The 25487-nt window shown below is 36.0% G+C and overlaps 1 protein-coding gene across 7 annotated transcripts in view; it reads right to left on the bottom strand.

The window, feature by feature from the left end:
* dpr12 (defective proboscis extension response 12) overlaps nucleotides 1-24969 on the bottom strand; it is a 725043-nt gene extending 700074 nt beyond the window's left edge. For 4 of the 7 annotated variants that reach the window (XM_067775742.1, XM_067775745.1, XM_067775744.1 and 1 more), the window contains exon 1: nucleotides 23155-24969. The gene's annotated coding sequence lies outside the window, so the exon portion shown is untranslated. The remainder of the gene's footprint in view (nucleotides 1-23154) is intronic. The other 3 variants (XM_067775740.1, XM_067775739.1, XM_067775743.1) reach the window with 3 other exon arrangements.
* Between the last annotated feature and the right edge of the window lie 518 nt (nucleotides 24970-25487).

Raw genomic sequence — 25487 nt, forward strand, 5'->3', positions numbered from 1 at the left:
ATGGGATATATATTTTATATAGCTCCAATCGAAATGATTTTTACAGGAAATCTGCTATGATATATTAGAATAAATATCACCAATTTTAACGTTTTTATATTGGAAATTAAGGGAGAAATGGCTAAAAATGTGTCTATCTGAAGGATCGCTTGTATGGGATATAACTATATATAGCTAAGATCAAAGATCGCAGGGTATCTTCTGTGATATATTAGAATATATATCACCGAGTTCACGTTTATACTTTCTAAGTTGCGGCAGGAATTACCAAAACCGTCTTATCTGAACGACCGGTTGTATGGGAGATATATGTTATAGTGATCCGATCCTACCGCATCCGACAAATGTCTAATATAATACAAAAATACATCCTTGTGCCGAATTTCATTGAGATATCGCAAAATTTGAGGAACTAGTTTGCGTTCAAACAGACAGACGGACGGACAGACGGACATGGCTATATCAACTCAGTTCGTCGCTCTGATCAATTCGGAATACTTAATGGTGAGTCTATCTTCTATATTTCTCAACGTTACAAACATCGGACCAAAGTTAATATACCATTTCATGTTCATGAAATGTATAAATATGAGCAACGCAAAATATTTTGATTGAGCCATGTCCGCCCATCTGTCCGTCCGTTAACATGGTTACTTTATCATGTTTTCATGAAAATTGTATACTGGCGCAAACATTTCAGCATTTTATGCACAAAGTCGTTAGAAGTTAAGATTTTGTGTATGTTTATCTTGATGACATATTAGTCTTCAGCAAATCCCATGAGGAACAAAAGTCAAATCTTCCTTGAGCTACAACTGTAAAAAAAAATTTTTCAAACGTTTGGCTGAATAATGTCTCAGGGTTAAGGTTAATGGGATTAGATATGCTAAAAAAAAAGTTCAAGCAATAGTTCAATTTCCAACCTCAGCCAAGAAATCACAAAGATATTTAGTATGATAAATTTCTATCACCGTTTCGTTCCCAATCTTGCTTATATTTTGATTCCCTTATATTGACATTTTACTAATTTGCAGAAGCTAGATTCCAATTCAAAAAAGTTTATATGGCCTGACGAATGTGAAACTGCATTTAAGGCTGCAAAATTTGCATTGTCGATTGCAACGTTATTAGCATTTCCAAAAAAAAAAACGCTCCAATTGCTATCAGCACTGATGCTTCAAACACAGCATTAGGGGGTTTACGGCGAAATGTTAACAATCAATGGCAGCCTTTGTCACTTTTCAACAAACAACTTAATCCAGCTCAAACAAAGGACTCCACTTTCGACAAGGAACTTTTAGCTATTCATGAAGCAATTAAACATTTTCAACATTTTGTTGAGGGCCGAGATTTCTTTGTTCTTACAGATAACAAGCCTCTTAAAATAACTCTTTTCACAAAAACTTAACATTCTCCTAGACAAGCCCGCCAATTAGATTTCATTTCGCAAATCACTGGGGATATTCGGTACGTAAAAGGTAGTGATAATATTGTTCCAGATACATTATCACGACCGGGAATTGGTTCCGTTAAATCGGATATTACTTATTTTGAAATTTTGACGGAAGAGCAATAAGTGGTGAGCAGCTCAAATACTTTGTAATTAATCAGTCGGAAAGTTCATTTTACCAGTTGAGACAAATTGAATTTTCCCCTAAAAAATCACACTTGTGTGATTTTTCTTCTATCATATGTCGACTTTGTGTTCCTTGTACCATTCGAGGGAGAATATTTCATTTGATTTCCCACACTAGTTTTAGATCAACACGGAAGAAAAAAACCGTTTGTGTTTTTGGCCTAAGATGCACAAGAATATAATGAAATGGTCTAAGCAATGTTTACAATGCCAAAAATGTAAAGTAGGGAGACACACGAAATCCATGTTAGACACGATTCCAATACATACAGGTCATTACGAGCATATACGCGTAGACCTGGTTTTACCTTTACCACCATTGAATGGATACAGAAACATTTTGTCAATTGTGGATCTTTTTGGCCAAAAGCGTATGCCATAGAGGATATTCAGGCTAAAATAATTTCTCAATATTTAGTTAAGTTATATATTTCGAGATTTGGTGTACAAACTCGAATTACAACAGACCAGGGTTCTCATGTTGAGTCCCTTCGGTTTCGTCTACTTTGTCACATTCTGGGTGCTATAATAACCAGAACATCACCCTATCATCCACAAGCAAATGGGATGGTTGAGTGTTTTCACAGAAGAATTAAATAAGATGTTCTGACAATTCAGTTAATTGGACGGAACAATTAACATTGACTTTGTTGGATCTTCGGACTAACTTTAAAGAAGACATTCGTGCTACACCAGCTTAAATGTTATAAGATGAAAACATTAAGGTTCCTGGAGCAATTTTTTTGACAGCACATAACAACACGAATACAGAACCATTAGATTTTGTTAATAAAATTCGTGAACGCTTTAAAAATATTCGTTCCAAGGAAACAAAAACCTACTACAATCACGTTGTATATTCAAACTGATTTAAAGTCGTGCTCAAACGTATTTATTCGTATATATAGAACGAAGAAATATTTGGACCCTCCGTATGAAGGTCCTTTTCCTATGCTAAAGCGCTTAGGAAAGACATTTTTTGGTCAAGAATTATGTCAGGCTAAAACCAGCTTTCGGAAATAGACAATGCCCGTTAGACTTATCAAAGACCGATAAAGTTGTGAAACTTGATGAGTAGTTTGACTTTAAGACGCTAAACTGAAACTTTTTGAAATTAGGTGGGGCCACCTACACTTAACCCTTATGATACATTAAGAAATACTTACATACGTGTTGTTAAGGTCACGAAATGAGCAGCCTATATTTTCTATCTATATCGGCTTAAAGGTTCATAATCTTAGATGCAGTTTTCAAAAGTTATAAATTTTATTGATTATTTTTCGGTTTGTAGACAAAGTTTAGGTGTATATGAATATATTTATGAGCTCCTACGATACATGCCGAATTGTTATTTTCAAAACAATTTTGTGGATCACATACCTACTTCTTGTTGCTATTTGCAATGTTTATAGGTCCTTAGGTCCTTAGTTCAGTCAATGAAAAAATTAACATTAAAACAAAAACGTTTTTTATGCGGAGTCGCCTCTTGGAATTGATCTGGCACACCCTCTGAGTGTATTCTGTTATCATTTGAAATCGGCATAGAAAACATGAGTCGCCATAAATATTTAGGAAAAAAATATCCCCGTATCACTAATTAGAAAAAAAAATTCGCCTAAATGTTCCAGAAGATCTGTGGTAATCAATTATTATCATTTATTACATTTTTTTATCCGATAATTAATTTTTATGCTCAGAACAACAGCTCCGGTGTGACCTTATGGTGCGCCCACGTAAGTTTGTTTATTATCAGTTATTGAAATAAGCTAAATCTTGCTTTTTATGCATTTTAGAAGGAGTTTCCCTTGATGTCCAAAGTCATGAAAGTAAATTTCCAAAATATTTATCTTAACAAGACATATCAGAAAGACAAAGCAAAAAAGGTCACTAAATAACCTTTACGTAACAGAAGGGTTAAAATAAGAAAATTGAAATTAACAATACGCAAACCAAAATCGGATAAAGATATTATGGCATATTTGTCCATTGTGATCGCCCTCAGTAAGTGCCGTGTCGCGGCATATTCGTCCAACCAGCTTAACTTCTAGTAGTCCCCAATGTAGAATTTGACATCGGCAGACAAAGTGGTGAATCAACTCCTCTCTCTTTTCATTCTTACTGATTTTGCAGAGGGAGCTTCTTTTGGCATAGGCATCGAAACATTGGTGTAAGAACCCGTAATTACACTTGTAAATATTAGCGCAGAATATTAGGGTAATTTGAGAGGGAAGCTAATTGCTTTCCTATCCAAACATGGACATAAAAGCCTTGAAAACTCGCAATCTTCCGTTTTCTCAATCTTATGTTCCTCAATTTTACTCAGGATATATCCCAGCCGGTGGTTGCACAGAGCTGTCCACCTCGTTTATGTCCATTTTTTAACCTTTCCTTTTTCCTCATTTGCAATTTCATTCCCTTCAAAATAGTTGAGCCCTGAAAACAAATGCAGATGTGAAGGTTCCTTATGGACTCCAGCAACGCTTGACACTTCCACAATAAATTGGACTTTATCAAGATAGATTCTAAGGCCTGGCGGTCGACAAAAACCGCAACGCTGGTGTCTGAGACCGCACGATCCTTGAGAAATATGGATGCTATCGCTCATCTTTGGGAAATATGGATGCTATCGCTCGTCCAGGTAAATTTTTTATGTAAACTTCAGCTCCAGTCCGTTTTTCCTTTTTTGAATCATTTGTGTAAATTGCAATACCTGTACCACTATCTAGGCTTTGATATGTTTGGTGTTGGACGTAATGGTAATTCTGATTCCGTTTAATCATGCCTTTATCCTGTCATCCAATTTTATCGTGTGCCCGTATTCGGTTTATTTTCACATGTCTGTTTTTCTCAGTCGAACGGCCACTTACATGACCAATTCCTACACAAACACTAATAGAAACATCAACTGACCATTTTACCCTTTCTGAGGTGCATTGCTCACTGCCCATGAACTACGCAGACATGTTCGCCTTTGCACCTTCCCAATCCCTTTTGTTAAGCACCTTCCACCAGAGAAGAATTTCATATGTTATTATCGGTCGGATGACTGCGTTGTACATGTCATGTCTGATATGGGCCTGATTCCCATAGAAAGCCATTTTGCAGTTGAAGTATCCTGGCAGAGCTTTACTTGATCTTACCTCAGGGTTCCTTTTCCAGCTCATCATGTGGCTTTAGAATAGAAATTTATCGTTTTGCCATTTAACATCGGTAAGTTAAAAGAGGTTGCATGTGTTTTTTTGTTAACAGGTCAAGCTACGTTTTCGTTTAGTGTACCCCCAGCCCGTTTAACAACGCCCATCGCAAAATGCCGCAAAATGCCACACCTTTTAGGCCCATAATTGCTGGAACGAATTGACCTGTTATCCGAGTCACTTTGTCGTCAGCTTGCCCTAAAGATTTATAAAATTTCATAAATTACCAGTACCAAAAGACAAATAATATGCCTCCTTGAGGTGTGCCTTTGATAGACAATTTCCCAACTGAGCCAGCTCCCAGAATTGTATTGACGACCTTAGGCAGCGTCCTTTCTTTCGGTTGCAACATGGCATTCTTCATCCTGAACTTCCCGACCGTGGAAAAAAAGCCCGAACTATATATCATGGTAGAGGCAGCGCTTGTATGTGCGTTCTATGCTCCGTCGCCTCATCGTCCCTCTCTTCATTTGGCGCATAGGCGCAGTAGATTTAAGTATAACATCATTTTGGTTTTATGCTGATAGCGGTGAGACGTTAGTCGATGGGCGTGAATGTCAGTAATTGGCGACAAAGTCTCTCTCCAAAATTCTTAATTGCTTTTTCTGCCTATCGAATTTTTTTAATTGCAGTGACATTTTAACGACTTTTTTTTTAAATGCATATTGTAACGAATGTTAGCAGCACTGAGCGATGCTATCGTCTCTAAGCCGGTGCTAAGCAGTGACGTGAATGCACATCAATAATTCAATCATTATGTATATATATAAACGAAACAATAACCGCGTCTACATATATGTACCATGTACGTATACGAGCAGCGGAGAGTCAATGCACAAATACATGCATATATCTGAGATACTCCTTTAAGTATGCAATGAGAAAAACTATAAAATTGTGCAATTGTAGTTATAGCTGAGAAGTTTGAGAGCTACTGGACTAGTAGATTCTGGAAGCGCCTAGAAGATGCGAATGTTAAAATCAAAGAGTATAAAAGGCGACGGATGTAGAGGCGCTGGAATTCAGTTTGATTTGAGTTGTCAAGCAATTACGACTAAGACGATATCTAGCGAGCAATAGCAATATCATTGTGAAAGTCAGTTTCATTTAAGCTATCAGTTTGGTTATTAAGCTATTCGTTGCACAGTTTGAGTGTTATTGTGAAGTATTTTAATAAAGGCCATTTTTCCGTTATTCAATATTGGAGTTATTTATTCAACAGTTTAGCGATACGAACATAGCAAAAGGGCAAATAAGAGGATTTGCAGCAAATTCGTTACAATAAATTAAAACTTTTAAATGTACGCTTGCACATCTTCGAAATACATATTTCTTAGAATTTTTTTTAAATGTTCAGACTGTTTGTCACCGCTAAGCTGTTTTCAGCTTACAGCAATTTTCATTAGTAACTTTATCTTAGCATGCGGTTCGAGTAATGAATGAAACAAGCCAATTGGTGAAGCTACCAAACTAATCATAATTATGGACTTTTTAATTATTTTCAATAATTTAAATTATTTTAGTGAAAGTTGAAAATGGCGAATGAGGACAAAACGAAGTACCTGGTGTCATCGAGCCAAGAGTTACTTGCGCACTGGCAATCATAATTTTGAAATAGTAAAAGACTTCCCGGCCGCCATGGTGGGATGGTAGCGTGCTGCGCCTACCACACCCGAGATCCTGGGTTCACGCCCCGAGCAAAGCTACATCAAAAATTTTAGAAAGAAGTTTTTTCAATTAGAAGAAAATTTGTCTAAGCGGGGTCGTCCCTCGGCAGTGTTTGGCAAACACTTCGAGTGTATTTCTGCCATGAAAGTTCTCAATGAAAACTCATCTGCCTTGCATGTGCTGTTCGGAGTTGGCATGAAACAAGTAGATCCCATCCAGCCAATTTGTAGGTAAAAAATAAGAGGAGTACGACGAAAATTGGAAGAGAAGCTCGGCCTTAAATCTCTTCGGAGGTTATCGCGCCTTACATTTATAATTTTTATTAAAAGACTTCCTTTATTTGGTAACCGTTACAAACACAAAAGGCAACGTGTAGAAATTCAGCTAAGTACCAATAATTTGGACTAGCTAGGCAATTTAAAAGTAAAGTCCACTTTCGACAAACGGAAATCATGTTCTACAAGTCACTTATCGTAAACTTTCTGCTATATACTGCACCAGCATAGACCATGACAACACAAGATGAGACGACTCTTGAATTTTTCGAAAGAAAAGTAATTTGTAAGATTTATGGTGCTCTACGAATCAGCTAAGGCTAACAGCAAATAAAATTTAATGATGAGCTGTACGAGCTCCACGCAGCCGTCAACATAGTTCATCGTATAAAAACAGCGATCACGCTGCTAGGTCATCTTATGCGAATGTAAGTAAATATTCCGACTTAAAAAATATTTTTATTGGAGCCTACCTAGAGAAGCAGAGAAAGATGGCGTTCCCCAAAGGGAAGGTGGAAAACTATTTATATTCCCTTGGTGTTACGAATTGGCGCGATACAGTCCAACGAAAAAACTATTTTCTGACTGGAAAAAACCATTTCACCGGTTGAAGGACTATCAAGTAAAAAGTACGTATGTAAGTCCTTGACCTTAGTTTTAAGTGTTTTGCATAGCTGATAAGTTTTTCTCTGCAACTATGCTGCTTAACAAACCCTGCCCTTCAACAACTAGCAACACAAAAAACCATTAGTCAAGGGCAAGCTCCCATTATGTCGGTTGGATGGTGGGGAATCAATCGGTAGTATTTACAAACCGTGGTTTTGCTCTTTTTGTATCGATGAAGGCGCTCTCAGAAGGGTTTGGATATAGATCCGGTGCGTTGCAAGTACCGTAACAAGCAACATTTACCCTCCGATTGATTGTGGCGTCTGGCCAGACGAGGTGGCTTTGTTTTCGGGAACAACTTGACTGCTACCCACCCAATCAGAAAAAGCTTTAGTGACTTTTTAAGTTTAGAGGCGGTCTTTATAATAATTCCGAAATCGATATTTTTTTTTCTTTTTATTTTATCTGTTTTTTTTGTACCAAATTTGATTAAGTCACTTTTTAGCGTTGTCGTCTGGCCATAAGAACATAATTTTAAGCCTATAAAGCCTCATATATCGAATTTATTTCAAAATTTAGCAATAAAAATTCAAACGTATCACAGTGTGCGACGAATTTCCTTCAAAATTTAAATAAAAATTCAAATATTTGTGGATAAATTTGAAAGTGTAAAATTTCGTCTGGCCAGACGAAAACGCTAAGATGTGTTGTATTTATTCACCGCTAATCGGAGGGTTAAGGTAATAGGCCGAACATACCGGGAACGATTTAATATGGCCACATTGAACCTTCTAGGCCATCCCGTCACTCAACCCTCTAATTCCATAAGAAAGTTGTGGTCGCCAGAGCCTCGACTGCTAAATATTTGGTACAGGATTTTCCTTGTGTTTGTGAGATTGACAACTGGGTTTCAGAAGCTATGAATTGTGCATACCAAGCCGTTAAATCCCACTTAAACCCATCAAATCTCTGTCATACAATTTGGTTAAAAGTCCCTTAATAAAAGCGCTGATATTTAAATTTTTTTTTCTGGATTCAGAATCAAATTATTTAAAATAATTTTTAAGGAACTCACGAGCCGTTTTCTCGAGTAAACTTTAAATATTATATGTACGGTAAAACAGTTTTTTGTGAACAAATGTGACAATGGTGAAGATAAGTTTTGAAATTTAAAGTTCTGTTTACATAAAAAAATACATACATATGTATATATGTATGAATTTGGGTATATGTACTTAAATTTTTATTCTGTCTATACAGCAATCGCTCGAAGTGCTAGTATTTTTGTTATGCAAATCTCTACTATGGCAACAGGCCAGGCGCATCGTTCTTAGATGCCCACCAGGGTCGACCGCTGCTATAACGTCAATTAATTTCGTTTAAATACATATTAGCATATTTTTCTCATATATGTGTATTTATCTTCATACGTATATGTGTGTGCCCATTACTTAGGTTTGAGGAGCTTACTTATGCAAATATTATAAAATACTATTCCCTCAAAAAAAACAGCAATTTCATAACAAAACATAATGCGAAATATAACAATTGTACAAGAGTGGAATGAGAAGAAGCAACTTAAAGCAAATATTACGTATACGCCAGGGAGTACAACACACAGCCGTATACGTCTGAGAATACACACGCATATATTTTATTACTCGCACCCCACTCAGCATTTAGGTGATTAAGTTTTGAATTTCCCTACATATCAATACAATTTGATTACTCTTTCTGACTAAATAATGAGTTATCATACAACTGAACAAAAGAAATAATCAAATATTAATACTTTTGATGATCAAAAACTGGATAAAGCTTTTCAATTACATTTTGGAATCATATTTGAATCAAATATGTTTACTTTAGGTGATCAGACATTTTTAATAATTTTTCATTCAGCTTTCTGAATCTTTTGTGAGTATTTTTGTTGACTGAATAATGAATCTATAAAAGCGTGCAATTACTGGCATATGCTGATGACATTGATATCATCGGCCTAAACACCCGCGCTGTTAGTTCTGCTTACTCCAAGCTGGAAAAAGAAGCGGTAAAGATGGGTTTGATGGTGAATGAGGACAAAACGAAGTACCTGCTGTCATCGAGCAAAGAGTCAGCGCATATGCGCCTTGGCAACCACGCTACTGTTGGCAGCCATAATTTCGAAGTAGTAAAAGACTTCGTTTATATGGGAACCAGCATCAACATTAGCAACAACATCAGCACTGAAATCCAGCGAAGAATCAATCTTGCCAATAAATGCTACTTCGGACTAGGTAGGCAATTGAAAAGTAAAGTCCACTCTCGGCGAACGAAAATCATACTCTACAAGTCACTTATCGTACCCGTCCTGCTATATGGGGCAGAAGCATGGACCATGACAACAGCAGATGAAGCGGCTTTGGGAGTGTTCGAGAGAAAAGTTCTTCGAAAGATTTATGGACCTCTACGCGTTGGCGATGGCGAGTACCGAAGAAGATTTAATGATGAGCTGTACGAGCTATACGCAGACATCAACATAGTCCAGCGAATTAAAACGCAGCGGCTGCGCTGGCTAGGCCATGTTATGCGAATGAAAGATGATGCTCCGGCCAAGAAAGTGTTTCTATCGGAACCCGCCTATGGAAGCAGAGGTAGAGGGCGGCCCCCACTCCGTTGGAAGGACCAGGTGGAAAACGATTTAAACTCCCTTGGTGTGACCAATTGGTGCCGGTTGGCGGAGCGAAGGAGCGCCTGGCGCGCCTTGTTGGACGGCCATAACCGTTTAGACGGTTAAGCGCCAATTAAGTAAGTAAGTAAGAATAATGAATTTTGTACTCGTTAAAATTTTACTTTTCAGTGAAGATCTTAAATGTTTCACATTCTCATATTTTTTCAATCATGAAGTTCAGAAAAAATATATTAAAATTTTATTCTTCAATACATAAAATGATGTAAATACTGCTTCTAAGGACATTTTCTCCCCAACCATTTCTCTACCTTTGGCTTCAAAAAAAATACAAATCTAACGATTAGACAATACAAAGGTTGTGAACTATTTGAACCCCAGGTAAGTGAAACTCTCTTGACATATGGATTCAACATCCCGTACCATATCGTATTTCAAGATGCTGACGATCATAGCTGATACTGGATGTTGTAGTCGAGGTGCATATCGGTCAAATTTGTTTGCGAGTGACATGTGGTTCAAATAGCTCACTTCCGCATGCTTTCCTCCCCTGATGAAATAAGATTAATATGTAGTATCTTATTTTGAATGATATATGGAGAATAAATGCATCATAATCGCATTCAAAAATTATTCAAAAATCTCAATCAAAACGATTGAAATATGTTCACGAATATGATTAAAAAATTACTGTCAAAAGCATTCATATATTACTCTAAAACAATTAAATCTCAATCTTAGAATGCTATAAAATTTGAATAAAAAACGTTTTGAAATACGAATCAAAAATGATTATTCAAGAATATTCATATACTTTTCTTCCGACGATACATTAATTTTCGAACATAAAATGCTTTTAAATATAAACGTTTTTAATCATGGGTTTGATATTTAAATATTTTTTGATCGAAATTTTGAAAAATTTTAGCTGGGATATTTTTGGCCCCTCTGACCTGCCTCGCGCACTATCTAAAAATTTTTACGTGCGTCCAGATAAGTCCACTCTAATATAATTTCAAAATTCTTTGGATCTGGATATTTGGATGAAGACGTAAATTTGACTTAAATTTGATAGCAATATAATTTGAAAATTCTTTAAAAGCGTAATGGTATTTGCAATGATTATTAATGAAGTTACCTTTCTATTACAAACAGCAATTTTAGCTGCGACGAATTCTCAAGTTCTTTCGAAGAATATACGGCTCACAAAAAAATACCTAAACTTTAAGAGAAAACGTGTCGCGACCTTAGCGGGAAAAGGGGAAATTGTTTTATTACACGTCGACTACAGTTTTAACAAATTGAATTTTTTGCATACGTGGCAAACAACACCCATATATTGCAACACCAGAATTTCATGAGGATAGGTTAAGCCGTTTAGTTTATTTCAAAGTGTCGCGATTGTAATATTTGGTAAATTTTTTTTTTCATGTTGAAGGAACTATGTTAAATTATAACCCTATAATAATAATTGCACGTTGTGGCAGTGCACTTCCCTCAAGTGGCCCAATGACACCACGCTAATCATGTTCATTATTTTTTTTTTTTTTATTAATATATAGTAATTAATTTTTCATTTCATTTCTTTTATTTTATTTTTATTTTTTTTTTTTTTTGCCGTCATTCATGGGCAGTGGCTTGCCAATCGTAGAGATCTAAAACTGTTCAGCTACGGAATAAATATCATCAGCTGAGTTCAAATCTAAATTAATAGAATAGAAACAAACATATACTGCATTAACGATTAAGAGTGATAAGAACAGGCTTTTTATAGAAGAACGGGAGGCCGACATATCAAATGTATTTGAGTGATAGTTACAATTTTGGCACAAACACCGGAAAGGTTCGTTAAGTTCGAAATTAGGTCTACATTGTTTTAAAATAAGAGGTTTGTAGCGTCTCGTAGTTTGACAGAGAATACTAAAGTTCACTTCGCTCAGAAGAAACAGGCTGGAAATCGATCCATTCAGTAGTTTTGTCATAAATATTACGCCAAGAATTTTTCTACGACGAGCAAGAGTTGAAGATTGATAAGTTTCAATCGATTAGTATAAGGTGGAAGATTAAATGAAGAGTTAAATGAAGAGTCCCATTGAAACTTGAAAACGCGGATTCCAAACTATTAAGCCATACTCTGATATCGGTCTAACCATTGTTCTGAAGAGGGTTTTCGTAACGTAGGATTGCTAAACTCTTTTGACGACCTTTTCACAAATGCTAAGATACCTTAATTCTATTTACAGTGGCACTTATATGAGTGTTGAAGCTAAGTTTGCAGTTCATTGTGACTCTCAAATCTACAAAAACATTAACATTTTCAAGGTTTTAGTTGTTTATTTTGTAATAAGCTGCTTATAAACTCCTACGCGAAAAGCACATAAATTTACATGCTCGAAGATTAAGCGGTATATGGTTCACATTGCATCAAGAGCTGACCAATTTAAATCCGTCTGAAATAGAGAACATTCTTCAATCGACGCGTAAGTTTTAAAAATGATTACAACTTACTTACTTAACTATTATTACAATATATTATGGTAAACTACAACCAATTCATTGAAATTGCAATAACTTAATAATTAAAATTTGAAAATAATAAAAAAAATTTAAAACTGTAAATTTAAAATAACTTCAATCAATTTTGGAAACACCTAGCTAAGTGTGTAAGAACTAAGTGGTAGTATCACAGATACTAGGGAAGTAATGTGGTACTACCACTTAGTACTGAGGAAATAATGTGTTAGTATAACTTAGTTCTTATACACTTAGACGCATGTTTCCAAAATTCATTGAAGTTATTTTCAATTATACGTTAATATTTTTTTTTTTTTAAATAATAATGCTGGGTGCATAAGAAGTAAGTGGTAGGACCACAGGCACAATACTTAAATCTGAGCTTTTTTAATCAAGCGTGCCAGATTCTGCTATTACAAGTCCACTGATTTTAGTGATACCTATTATTTGTCTATGTAAACCCTTGTTCTTATATAAGATCGCACTTAGATTATGCTGCATTTGTTTGTAGACTTAGTAGTAATATAAGTATTGTAACGAATTTACTGCGAATCCTCTTATTTGCCCTTTTGATAAGTTCGAATCACTAAACTGTTGAATAAATAACTCCAATATTGAATAATGGAAAAATGGCCTTTATTAAAGTACTTCATAATAACACTTATATTTTGCAACTAGCTTGCTTAATAACCAAACTGACTGATAGCTTAAATGAAACTCTACTATTGCCCGACAGATTGCGTGCTTAATCAAAAACTGATTATAGCGCCTCTACCGCTGGTGCTTTTATACCCTGTGATTTCCTCTTGGCATATTCTAGGCGCTTCCAGAATTTACTTAGTTAGTTATAAATTTCTCAGCTACAACTACAGGTGTATATTTTTATAGCTTCTCTCTTACCCCATGCGCTTGTATGTGTGAGCGACACTTCCACAATCACAATTGCATACCTTTAGAAGCATTTCAGATAAGATATCTGCATGTGCTTGTGCGTTGCTCTCAGCTGCGTGTACCTACATATGTGTAGACAGAATGATTGATTCGTTTATGTAGATACATAATGATTGATCTATGGATGTGCATGCAAGGCACTGCTTAGCATCGGCTTAAAGATGGCAGCACACCTTAGTTTTGCTAATATTCGTAGCAGTATAAATAGAATTGAAAGGATACAGACAATTTTTTTTAAGTATGCTCTTCGCTAATTATACTTTTCGGATCAAATGTCATCTTATTCTGGTAGGTTTATGCTTTTAGGACCTAGAAAAGCGCCATTTTATACTATGCTTAACTTTCATGTATAGTATCACAAGCAGAGTACCCGGCGTTGCTCGGATGGGGCAGACACTAATCTAAATAAGAAGGTGTACTTTAACGCATACTTCTCGTTACTCAAATTCAAGCAATCAGTATATAAGATGTTATTGATCTTCTTCATCATGCATCTCCCAATTGTTCTCATTCTTACCCTTCACAATTTCCTTATCTCTCCCTCTTTTTTTTACACCCTCTACCTCTCTCCTCCTTTTTTCTTAGATCCCTCATTCCTCTAATTTATCATTATTTGCATTATTTTTCAAACTTTATTTTGTCACACAAAATTCATACCCAAAATCTCAGAACTTAATCAAAATATTTAGCTGAAATTTTTGTCTATCATTTCATATAGACAATTATTTTTACAATGAAATGCTTAAATTTAATAAAACTTTTAAATCCCTACATGCAACCGCTTTAACTTTTTGTGAATTCATTGCTATGACCAAAGAAAAGTTATGCACTTAAGTACGTACATGGCGTATGAGTAACTTTTGCTCACATACAAAATTTGTTGCACCACCCAGTGACGCACGTGAAATTAAAGGAAAAGATTTAATTTAAAATTCTTTGTCCTTAAATATGGAACACATTCGTCTTGATCGAATAACTTATAGCCAGGATTTGATTTTTATATATAGAGACTAGCAGATCCGACAGACGTTGTTCTGCCCTAAATTCGGCCCATCTGCATACAGTTTAATAAGCTTTTTCCGTCTAACTCTTCTCTACCCCTCTATACTTTTTCCTAATCTCTTTATTCATTCCTCCCTCCGTCTTTTTCGCTTCATCTCCATCTTCGTATCATTCTATCTCTTTTTTCTTCTCTCTTTTTTCTTCTCTCAAGTTTTTCTCCTTCTTCTTCATCTCTTATTGCAAGTCCCAGAGGGTGGTATGTATTTTGTTCCAGTACCATTCCGAGTCTCAGTCTCAGTCCCAGTCCGTCTCTATTATACTTTCCGGCAAAAAGCATCGCAAATACTAATATAAGCTAATTTATATACGAAATTTCAGGCAAATCGAATAGCACGTATGTAAATAGGTATGTGGGTATTATTAATTCTTGTCTTTATTTCGGCTTCGCATGCATATTTATCAGTTTTGCCTGGTTAATGCGACTAAATCGAATATCAGAATGGGCTTTAGAGCTCTCAGCAAGAGCTTTCATTTGATATCCATAATACACAAACATTCTAGGGGTATTTGATATCTATATTGTTTTGGCCCCTATATCTCGAGACCCTTGTCACTCAGCGGCGTAAAACTTACTCTGTATTATAGCACACATCAATAGCTCCAATTTGATACCCATAATATAAAAACACTCAATCTTGCCAATAAATGCTACTTTGGACTAAGTAGGCAATTGAAAAGTAAAGTCCTCTCTCGGCGAACGAAAATCATACTCTACAAGTCACTTATCGTACCCGTCCTGCTATATGGGGCAGAAGCATGGACCATGACAACAGCAGATAAAGCGGCTTTGGGAGTGTTCGAGAGAAAAGTTCTTCGAAAGATTTATGGACCTCTACGCGTTGGCGATGGCGAGTACCGAAGAATATTTAATGATGAGCTGTACGAGCTATACGCAGACATCAACATAGTCCAGCGAATTAAAACGCAGCGGCTGCGCTGGCTAGGCCATGTTATGCAAATGAAAGATGATGCTCCGGCCAAGAAAGTGTTTCTATCGGAACCCGCCTATGGAAGCAGAGGTAGAGGGCGGCCCCCACTCCGTTGGAAGGACCAGGTGGAAAACGATTTAAACTCCCTTGGTGTAACCAATTGGCGCCGGTTGGCGGAGCGAAGGAGCGACTGGCGCCATAACCGTTTAGACGGTTAAGCGCCAATTAAGTAAGTAAGTAATATAAAAACACATTCTAGGTGTATCCGGGTCCATGTTTTTGGCCTATATCTCGAGACCGTAGTCACCCAGCGGTGTAAAACTTACTCTGTACTAAAGCATATATCAACAGCTTCAATTTGATACCCATAATGTAAAAACACATTCTAGGTGTATCCGTGTCCACGTTTTGGGCTATATCGCGATACCCTAGCCTCCCAGTTGTATGATAATTATCCTGTGCTATAGCACTCATCAACAGCTTTCATTTGATATCCATATTGTATAAACACATTCTAGGGGTATCCGGGTCCACGTTTTGGGCTATATCTCGAGACCCTAGCCTCCCAGTTGTATGGAAATTATCCTGTACTATAGCACTCATCAACAGTTTTCATTTGATATCCATATTGTATAAACACATTCTAGGGGTACCCGGGTCCACGTTTTGGGCTATATCTCGAGACCCTAGCCTCCCAGTTGTATGAAAATTATCCTATACTATAGCACTCAGCAACAGCTTTCATTTGATATCCATAATGTATAAACACATTCTAGGGGTACCCGGGTCCACGTTTTGGGCTATATCTCGAGACCCTAGCCTCCCAGTTGTATGAAAATTATCCTGTACTATAGCACTCATCAACAGCTTTCATTTGATATCCATATTGTATAAACACATTGTAGGGGTACCCGGGTCCACGTTTTGGGCTATATCTCGAGACCCTAGCCTCCCAGTTGTATGAAAATTATCCTGTACTATAGCACTCATCAACAGCTTTCATTTGATATCCGTATTGTATAAGCACATTCTAGGGGTATCCGGGTCCACGTTTTGGCCTATATCTCGAGACCCTATTCACCCAGGGGTGTGAAAATTATTCTGTACTATAGCACTCATCAACAGCTTTCATTTGATATCCATGTTGTTTAAACACATTCTAGGGGTACCCGGGTCCACGTTTTGATCTCAAGACCCTAGACACGTAGCGAAAAAAAGGTAGACATTGGCCGATTCTCAGACCTACCCAATATGCTCACAAAATTGCATGAGAATTCGTTCAGCCGTTTCAGAGAAGTTCAGCCTCTAAAACCGTGACAGAAGAATTTTATATATTACCATTGACTACCCATACATGTTAGAAAAGATTTACTTTAATGTTGCTCAACGTCTTTTCCGGAATTTCTTTCCATTCTATGGGGATAACCTCAGAACCAACTGTGCTAATTATGTTCCTATTACTTCCGCAATTCGTGAGTTCAATGCACTGAGTAAAAATGTCTTTATAAATTTTTCACTTCCAAAGACCAATTTGGATATTATTTTCCTTTTAATTTAAGCTGCACTAAATAGACGTGTGTGTCTAAATCAGAAACATTTAAGAAGTGCTTATTCTTTGATTGCATTGTCTAAATATGCAGTTTCCAATTTTGATATGGTAAGATGGTTTTGGTGAGCTCAGTGGGCTCTGGGCTCTAGCAATTAATTTATATTTATTATAGCCTGCTTAATTTCATACTCTTTGAATTTTTCATATAAAAAATTTAATCATTACTTTACCATTTTTATTTGAGATAATGCAAGTTGTACGCAAAAGTGTCGCGACCGTAACAATGGAAACTCCCATACGTGTTATATTCACTAAATGTTACTCAAAGATTTATATCAAGAAAAAAAATTACATTTTATATAATTTCAGCGTAAATGCGACGTACGTGATTGTGAGATATTTGTTTACTCTTTTAAAAATTTAGTGAAATCAAATGCAATGTTCGGAGTCGACGTAAAACGCAAATTAGAAGAGACGCTCGGATTAAAATCTCTTCGGAGGTTATCGCGCCTTACATTTATTTTAACGTTATCACAATTTCGGTGATTTTTTCCTATCCCCCAAAACCATATGCTTATTTTTGTTTTTTTTTTTTTTCACACACACATTCAAAAGTAAATTTCTATTTACATCTACCTCAAAAAATTCATGCACTAAAAAGTTTTTCTGAAAAATTTATAGTTTATCGATTTTGCCCGTATCAACCGTGGAATGTTTCATATTCATTTTAAAAATTTTTATACCAAAAAGTGTTGAGACTTTACGAATTAAATTTAACAAATTTAATTCTAGCAAACATTGTTTCACTCTAACACAACTATGTTAGAATTGTATCAGCTCCCAACTTAGTAACAAACTTATGTTATTTTGCACTTTGTTATGAAAATTGTCCAAAGTTACGAGGTCACGCACGCACATATGTACAAATGTTCTCTATATTTGCAGTTATTCATACGCCATGGCATACATTAACTATCGTTTACAAAACAACGAAACAAATAACAACAACTAAGTATGAAGATCCTTTCTTTGACACTATTTTCACTTTATGAGTGTTTTATGATTCACATGATGACGATGTATGGTTGGCATGGTGACTGCTTGTGTGTGCGTCTATGTTCTTTATGGCATACTAATGGCAACAGCATCAGCTATACATAGTGTCAAGTATGCCATCAGTCGCATATCCTTAGCGCGACTTTGACGCATGACTCTTCATTTAACTTTTCTCTACTTGATTAAATCCCCAACAAATAGTATAAGCAAATGGTAGCGGCTGCTGTAAAGTCGACTCGATAAAGCAACTATTCAAAAAGATTTTACTTCAATTTGCCTGGCAACACTTAATACACAGAAAGGGTAGCTTAATATTGGTACAGCATTATGAGCAGCAGTACCAACGCTTAATAACATTACTTGCTTAACAATATTTGCATAAAGGTCAATAGGTTGGGTGGAGTCAATGCGTTGTAAACAATGAAAATGGCGTTGACACTGACTTGGCAAAGTTGCGGCAAACAATTCTTATTATTTCCCAGCAACACAAGAACTGACTTCCTGCCTAATAAAAATAAAAAATTTAAATGTAAGGCGCGATAACCTCCGAAGAGATCTAAGGCCGAGCTTCTCTTCCAATTTGCGTCGTGCTCCTCTTGATTTTCCCTACAAATTGGCCGGACGGGACCTACATGTTTTATGCCGACTCCGAACAGCATCTGCAAGGCAGATGAGTTTTCACTGAGAGCTTTTCATGGCAGAAATACATCCGGAGCGCTTGCCAAACACTACCGAGGGGCGACCCCACTTAGAAAAATTTTCTTCTAATTGAAAAACCTTATTTCTAAAATTTTGATGTTGCTTTGCCCGGGGTGCGAACCCAGGGCATACGGTGTGGTAGGCGGAGCACGCTACCATCACACCAAAGTGGCCGCTAATACTTCGCACAAATTCTGCAGCATACATACATTTAAATTTACATGCATACATATATGTATATACACTTCAATTGTGAGACTGTCTTGTCTTTTGATGTTTGTCTCACTGTTTGCCATATTGTTTGTGGCACTTGACGCTATTGTGACGTCTCCGTTTTTGTTGCTGGTTTTGTTTGACAAACACTTCAGTCTATTCTTTTTTTCTATGTGGATTTGTATGCAACTCATGGCGACAATGGGCCGTGACTTTTTTTAGTGTGAACATCAACTTTTATCCATTAACGCGAAGTGTTGTCTGGCCTTTGCTTAGTTCGACTTTCACTCTCAACAATTATGTGTCTCAGCCAATGTTAAATCGTCATGCCTTAAACCTTTTTTGTTGCTTTTGTGTAAGAAAGTGGGTGTAATGAAAAGTGTGTGTGCTGTATAATTTAGATTACGATGAATGACAATTTTTTTTTTATTTATTCTTTATATTAAAATAACGTAGGCTTCACTGTGCTTCGTAATATAATTAAGAATATAAATCATTGATATTACTATAATTTCTCTAAAGTGAAAGTGAGAGCTTGAGCCACAAATCAACACCCACTTGGTCAGTAATTACAAAACATAATACGTTGATAGTCGCCAAGATGACCAGGACTGCTTTAACATTCTTACTCGATTAGTTGAAAACTAATAATTGCACATCGCCGATTTTTCAAAGGTTTAATATATCTGCCCCAAATTCAAAACTTCGCTTACGCTAGAAGTCCATTGGCAAAAATGTGTAAGCCAACATCAAATGCGCAGAAAAGTATGCAACATTTACTAGCAAATGATCACTTCAAATAACAACCGCTCTGAGTCGGAATAAAACAAGTAGGTCCCGTTCCGCCAATTTATAAGAAAAACTAAAAGGAGTATGACGCAAATTGTAAGAGAATCTCAACCTAAAAGCTCTTCGTAGGTTATCGTGCCTTACATTTATTTATTTGAACAATCAAAGTAGCAACGATTCAATAATGAAGACATACAGTTGTAGTCCATACATTCGAATAGTTCATTGAGTTTCGATTTTTAGAATAATCTAAAGCAACCAACTATTCGATTAAAAAAGTTCGATTAATAAATAAAAAAAAAATCTGCAATCGAACAATCGAAAAGTTAAATACTCAATTAATCCAATTATTCCAATAGTTTTAAAAGCTTTAGAGATTATTGCTTGCATATAAATGACGATTTTGCTTTATCGATGCTTTTGCAGTTAAGTAGTATTTAGGGTTCGATAATACTACCACGTAAAGGCAGCTTAGATTTATATAAATTCCCTAAGGCAATATTTTTTGTGACCATGCAATGAGGCACGGGTGAATTCCCCGCGGGTTAGGGGGTTAGAATATACCCGCGGTAGGTATGCCTCTCGTAAGAGGTGATTAAAATACCGAATATATTCAAGGGGTTACCAGCGCAATATATAGCTTCTCCAACCAAATTGTCAACCACACCTACTCGTGGCGAATCATGCTTCATTCCTAATGGATCTAGGGAATGGGATGGCCTAGAAAGTCGCATGTGGTCATACCAAATCGTTCCCGAGATGGTCAGGCCTGGTACCGGAACGTATCGGATCTGCATTCGACAAAGGAACATCAACACCGATAGCACTCCCCAAGGCATTCGGGAAATGTCATTAATGCAACAACAACAACCCGGGTGAATACCGGAACAAATCGAATCGGTAGTATCAGCCATAGAGAGGTGTGCTGACCAAATTTTTAATAAAGATAAATGTCTCAAAATGATTCAAGGGATATAGGCTGTCAACAACTTTGAAAAATCTAAAAATGAAATTAATGAAAAAGGTTATTGAAGTTTTAGCGGCTTTCTAGAGGAAGCGGACTTCTGAAATCAAATATATGAAGCAGAAGTACAATTTCCAGCTTCACAGATGAACCTGGTTGTACAGTTCCCTACATGAAAGCAAAACAAAAGACAGCTACATAGTTGAAAAATTTGTCTTCTTCCCAAATTGTGTAAGATCTACGTGTTTCTTACTACACTTAACAGCAATAATTATGCCAAATTTTACAAAAAGCTGGACGCATGATGAAAGGTTTTTAAACTTACTCAGAGTGCTGCAGGAAAGTTAGTGCGAGTTTAAAAGGAGACACTTGTTTTAATACTAAATAGCGAATAAGATACCATTCTTGATAATCTAATACTCAGCGACGTAATAGCGCGTTTTTGTACTCTGTGGACTATACGTGCTTGACCTCTGCAAATGAAAACCATAAGTGTGGCACAATTTCCGGCAGACTTTCTTATAATCAGCTCGGAGTTTTGTGGCACATGTAATTCACTTTAATATAAGTGTTTGGTTTTATCAGTTCAGTATAATTTTATTTCGAAAACGAATGGTTTTCTGAAGCCGTAATCATGCAATTAAATATTGCTTCACTTTCAAATTTTATATGTAGTTTTGTTTCGAAACGAATTTATTACGCTGAAAAACAGCACAGAAACTGCGGTAAATATGGTAAAGGTTTGCGGTGTGGCATATACGTCTAACTACAACTTTTGTATGGCTACAACGTTTATTACAATTTTAAGATAGGACGAATTAAAAAAAATCATATTTATTCTCAACTTTTAAACTGAAATAAATTTTTTTCTTTTCATTCAAACAAATAACCACACAAACACCATATTTCATATCCTACACATTTTTTTACAGAAAAAATTACAGTCCAGATAACACTGAAATGAATGTCCAGGGCAAATTCAGTCCAAAGTATTTATTCTACCTCCAACGAGAGTATCACCCACCCGAGCTTATTAATCTTAATAGAGCATACATATTTGGGTACTTTACGGGACACTGTAGTCTACGATATCAGCTCAGCGGGCTAAGAGACTTAGAATATATCTTTTGCTAGTTTACCTGTCGTAAAAAATGAAAATAAATGTAAGGGCGATAACCTCCGGAGAGATTTTAGGCCGAGATTCTCTTCCAATTTGCGTCGTGCTCCTGTAATTTTTTCTACAAATTGTCGGGACGGAACATACTTGTTATATGCCGAATCCGAACGGCATCTGCAAAGCAGATGGAGAGTTTTCATGGCTGAAATACACTCGGGGTGCCTGCCAGAGGCTGCCTAGGGGCGACCGAGTTTAGAAAAATTGTCTTCTAATTTAAAAACCTTGTTTCTAAAACTTTGATGTTGCTTTGGCTGGGGTGTGAATCCAGGATCTTCGGTGTGGTAGGCTGGACACGCTACTATCATACAACGGCGGCCGCCGAGTTTAAAAGACCTGTCGTAAAAGATGACTAAAATATCCAAATTAGTCAAGGGGTTGTGTAGCTTCCCCAACCGAATTCTTAACCTCATCTACCCGTGATGTGAGGCTCTGGCGACCCCAAATTCCTAAATTCCGCTACAAAAACCAAAAAAAAGCTCATATCGCCTAAGTAGTTTAAATCTTTTCGAGACACATATCTGTCGCTTTTGCGGACTGACGAATTAAACGTCGTTTCACATTCAAATACTCATCTAGATGGCGTGACCCATAATTCCTTAGTGTTATGGAGTCAAAAGTCTAAATGAGTACTTAAATACAGAAAAAGCATTCACGTATAGCAATAAGGTGAAAGATCAAGCCCAAAAGATCTCAATAAAGGTCATAGTGCATCGAGGCGTAATAATAATATTTATAACAATGTTTATTTTCACAAATATCAACTGTTTATAATTTTTAATGAATTTTTCCGGTCAATTTATTTATAGAAGTAAATTTTGGTTAGGCTTTTTGACCAATGTATATTAGATGCAAAATAAAAACTTTATTTCATTTTTCTACCCGACGTTTCGCTAGTCTCTCTAGCTTCTTCAAGGGGACATCTGTTTATTTAAGAAAAACAACAAAAAACATTAAAACATGTGGTAAAAACCGAAATTAAAACTAATGTTATATTACATTTTTTTCATTTCGGTTTTTACCACATGTTTTAATGTTTTTTGTTTTTTTTTCTTAAATAAACAGATGTCCCCCTGAAGAAGCTAGACAAACTAGCGAAACGTCGGGTAGAAAGATGGAATAAAGTTTTTATTTTGCATCAAATATACATTGGTCAAAAAGCCTATTTAATTTATTAAATTTACTTGTTTATAATTTTTTTACTTACTTGCGTTTAATATTTTTTACGCCATTAGATAATCAGTTTTGCATAAAGCAAGCACAATAAAGCTTTTCACTCAAAAACTACAAAAAGTTACTTGGTTTATATACAATTTTTTAAATAATAAGCGCATATAGCTGCTTTTTTTATGACACGCACATTCCCTCTTTGATGGTTTTTTTTTTTTTTTTGTTTTTTGTAATTATTTTTCACTGCCACTTAGCTGAGCATGAACAATTAACTTACAATTCACGTTAATTTATTTCTTTATTCAAACTGTTCAGCGATTTAACAGAGCTATCAATTTTGCGCTTTATTGCACGTTTTTGGCATAAGCAACAAACACGTATGACGATCAACAACAACACACATGACAATAACACTTTGCACAACACGGCTTTTTGACTTTCCGCCAATTTTAATGCAGAGTATTTTTTTAAATTTCTTTCTTGTTGTTTTTTTTTGCGTGCAGTGTATATTTAGGTTAACAACAAGCTATATCTACAACGTAAATATGTTAACATGCTTAAATATATTTACAGTTTTACATAAAATGCAAAAACCATAGCATACGCTCCAAAAAGTATGCAACGACAATTTGCTTGCAGGCAGCACACTCGAAGCTGGAAGTAAGTTTACAAGTGAGTTTTTGTATTTTTTGTTATTCTTGTTTTTTTCTTTATTGCTTTATTTATTTACGCTTTCTTGAGTTACACTGTGCATATCTGTTTTATTCATAGAAATGGTTTTCATTTGCTATAGTTTCACAAGTACTTGAATTTATAGGAATAATTAATGCAGATTTTTCTTTGTATAAATTCACTACTGCAGCAACAACCGGAACGACACAATATAAAAAAAATTAAAAAGAAAACAGGAAAAATGAATGACTGTGACTGTAGAGTAAAAGAGTAGTTTAGTAGTATGTATGTAGTTTATACAACAAAACTGTAGCACACTTTATAGCACACACAGTAGGGTGGACAGCATTAACGACTCGCTGTGATATATGCTTTGCCTTTGCTGTACGCACGCAAATGCAGACTTTATTATTTACATTTGCAAAAAATGTGTCAAGTATATAGGTATTTCATTTGTTATTGTTATGCATTCTTCTTCTTCTTTTTTTAGGCACAGAAATATTACTTTTCGTGCTCAGTGGCTTACTTTAAGATCACTTTTGCTACCACTTGGGATATCACTATTTTGTTACGTGAACTTCTGTATGATGAAAGCACGCTGCCATAATAAATGACAGCAAATTAAAAAATTTTAATACATAGCACGCAACTCCGTTAATTTTTACGATTTTTGCACGCTGGCAACATTTTTGCTTAAAAGCAAAAATTTTTACTTTTACGCGTAACACTTGCTGAGGTTCCAAACGCATAATAGCCCCGGAAGAACACACACGCACTTCTATTTAGCTTTTATGCTTCAAATAGTTTTATGTACAACATTCAACACACAAACACACACACATGTACATACTAACGTAAAACGAGCGCACAAGAATTTTGCACGTGCATGCGAAATTTAATTGCAATTTTTTATAACAAAACTTTCCAAAATATATTTAGCTGCTTTTTAACTTTTTTTTTTTTTGTATTCTTTTACTTTGAAACCTTAAAAATTCCTTAACTATTGCTGTCCTTTCAAAATTTTCTGTAAACTGTGCACCGCGAATATCAATACCGGTATACTTTTGGTTGCATTTTTTTTTTTTGTTGTATTTTAATCAAACTTCGCAAAGCGTAATGCGGTGGCTTCCGTTGCCACTGATCAGCTTTCATCGAGAATTTACCGTAGACTAGTCCTTGTATACACCCTGCATAAAGCAACACATAGCGTGACGATGACGAGTGTAATTCAAACGTCAATATGCAGGAGTACGATGAACATAGTATATGTATTTGTGCAGCATACATTAAGGAGCTTTCAAAAATGTTGCTTGAACTCGTATAGGCAAGCACTCGTTAGAGGACAGACAGCAAAAGAGAGAACGAGAGAGAGAGGGAGAGAGCGTAGAATGCGCTTGAATTTGTGTAGCGAAAAAGCTTTCAAAATGTGCGAAAGGAAGAAGCAGCATATGGAAAGAATATTGCTTGTAGCTTATGTCGCATGAGAGTGGCCTAAGCTGTTCAGTACGCTAACGAAAAACAGATAATATACAAATTAAAACAAAAAATCAACTAAATACTCGCTGCCACCTTCCAGCATATTAGGGTTCAGCCGGCTCACTTTTGATTGCATACACTCGCATGAAAGTGCGCTGTTTGCTCGTACACTCGTCATTCTCCCACGTCATTATGAGCTTTGCTTATAATAAATTTTGGTTT

The sequence above is a fragment of the Eurosta solidaginis genome, chromosome 3 (assembly GCF_040869045.1).
Source record: "Eurosta solidaginis isolate ZX-2024a chromosome 3, ASM4086904v1, whole genome shotgun sequence".
NCBI classification, from domain to species: Eukaryota; Metazoa; Arthropoda; class Insecta; order Diptera; family Tephritidae; genus Eurosta; species Eurosta solidaginis.